Source organism: Penaeus japonicus, unplaced genomic scaffold, assembly GCF_977035675.1.
Source record: "Penaeus japonicus unplaced genomic scaffold, GWHDUDI00000001_assembly GWHDUDI00000010, whole genome shotgun sequence".
NCBI classification, from domain to species: Eukaryota; Metazoa; Arthropoda; class Malacostraca; order Decapoda; family Penaeidae; genus Penaeus; species Penaeus japonicus.
The window spans coordinates 17,145,729-17,148,228 of record NW_028234412.1 but is presented as its reverse complement, the minus strand read 5'-3'; the positions used below and the strand labels follow the sequence as shown (position 1 = coordinate 17,148,228).

The 2,500-nt window shown below is 27.1% G+C and overlaps 1 protein-coding gene across 14 annotated transcripts in view; it reads left to right on the top strand.

Moving 5' to 3' along the window:
* The window catches only part of LOC122249934 (leukocyte elastase inhibitor), a 45,030-nt gene that overhangs the window by 36,538 nt on the left and 5,992 nt on the right, over positions 1-2,500 (top strand). For 6 of the 14 annotated variants that reach the window (XM_086540880.1, XM_043011126.2, XM_043011127.2 and 3 more), the window contains one exon: positions 1-278. This exon is cut by the window's left edge and continues 505 nt beyond it. The exons of the other annotated variants lie outside the window; for them this stretch is intronic. The gene's annotated coding sequence lies outside the window, so the exon portion shown is untranslated. Of the gene's footprint in view, positions 279-2,500 lie in introns of those variants that run through there. 14 annotated transcript variants of the gene reach the window in all.

Genomic DNA, 2,500 nt, shown 5'->3' with positions numbered 1-2,500 from the left:
TGATATGGGTCATTTATTTGTGTGTCTTCTTTGGAAAGGGATGATTTAACTCTGGGTCTCAATGTGATTTCTGTGTGTCATATTGATATTATTGATAGTGTTAATGTAGCATTCTTCTCTATCTATAAAATCTGATCAACTTGTAACTTTATATGTCCATGAAACACTACATGTAATTTTAAAAAATCCTTATCAGTACCTTTGTTTTGCTGTTGAAAAAATACAAATGCATTTGCTCTATTATACAAATACTGTACACTAATAAATATTTATCTTGAGCTGACATTTTTTAAAGTGAGATCCATTCACAACAGTTTTTTTACCTGCAGCACAAAGTGACACAGGTGTAGAAGTGATCCATACACTTCTATGGATCAGTAGCAGCCATTGTCAAGTGTGATGTTTTCTAAAGTCATAGAACTCTGAGTCTGGGCTCGTTTTAAAGGAGCTGAATGGCAAGTTTGGTTGACCATAAAAAAGCACAATGTCTATTGCTCATGTAATTTGCCAATATAAAAAGCAGAAAAATCAGTAATTTATTACCATTTTTGTTACTGTTTTTTTTTTTTTTTTTTTAGGATTTTGATAACACATTCACGCCGGTTGACGTGATAGCACGTATTGTGGTTTTCGCGTCAGACGCCCTGGACGCGCTATGAGGGGAAGCCGCGCGCTCGGGTAGAGCGAGCGGGCAACCGAGGCTTGCGGCTTGTGCGCCCGAGAATCTCGAGGCGTTAGGCTTATGCGTTCGAGAACCCCGGTATTGCGACCGCGCAAAGCCGGAACTGCCCCCGCGTGAATGGGATAAGGACAGGTTCCACTTAATGTTGAAATCGATAATCAATGTATAGAAAGATAGAATTGACCAAAAGAAATTGTTAAGCAAAAATTTTACACTTAACAATTTATTAGGAAAATACTATTGCTGATGGATAGGTGTTGTATTTTGTACATTTATGACTTAAGGAACCCAAAAAAAAAAAATCTTTATGGGGAGACTCATGTGAAATCTGTTTTTTTCACATAAACGCTTGTAGTATAAGTACTATTTCTTGTAGGGTCTGGAATAGTAAGGATTATTTACCAAGTATACCAATAAATAACAAAAACAGTTTATTTGATCATGATGATAAAGGAAATTGCATAAAGTTCTCAAGACTTTTCATCTTCATTTGTATATTTAGAACTGTGGTTCTGTCAAAAATCAAACATTCCTCACTGCCCTCACAAACATCACGCCTTCAGACAGATGCCACGACCTCTACTCTTGCTAACAAATACAAGGATGTGTGTGCTTATATATATATGTATATGTATATATATATATATATATATATACATATACATATATATATATATATATATATATATATATATTATATATATATATATATATATATATATATATATGTATATGTATTATATATTTATATATATATATATATATATATATAATATATATATATATATATATATATATATATATATATATATATATATTAATATATATATATGTAAATATATATCAATATATATATACATATATATATATATAGGTATATATATAATAATATACATATATATATAAATATATATATGTAAATATATATAATATAATATATATATATATATATATATATATATATATATATAATATATATATATATATATATATATATATATATATATATAATATATATATATATATATAATAATATATATAATATATATATAATATATATATAAATATATATATATATATATAATATATATATATATATATAATATATATATATATATATATATATATATATATATAATATTATATATATATATATATATATATATGTATGTATGTATGTATATATATATGTATATTATCTTTGTGGTAATATTGACTTGCATTATATGAGCTAATCCAAAAACACATCTGAAGCAGTAAGGAAATTAATAACCTACTAAGGTACTTTCAGTGATTATTGTTTGTAGTAGCAGACACGTGTGGGAGTATGTGTGGGTGTGGGTTGGGATGGGCGTTTGTACTTTCTGTACTTGCTTTTTCATTTATAGTTTCATTATGCTGTTTATAGATGGGAATTACAAGATAAAGTATTAGATAACTAATACTTTAGATAACTGATTACTTTATTTTTGTTAAAGATTAAAACGTGGAAGATTCATGCTGAAGTAGTTGAAAACAAAATAACAAAAAGGCTATTTGGATAATTGTGTTTTCCTGCTTTTCCCTTTGTTATTTTGCTTTACTTAAGAGAGGGCAAAATCTGACCCACATCTTGGCCCGGGATGTGATGACCATATTTATTTTTAAGAAGAGTAATTTCTTAACATAAAAAAAAATAATCAGTAGACACAAACTTGCATGATGATAAGGCTGTTTCAATTTTTTTTTTTTTTTTTTTTTTTTTTTTTTTTTTTTTTTTTTTTTAAGAAATAACAGTTAGAATATAAATGAGCAGGATTGTTAGAAACGATTTGCTTG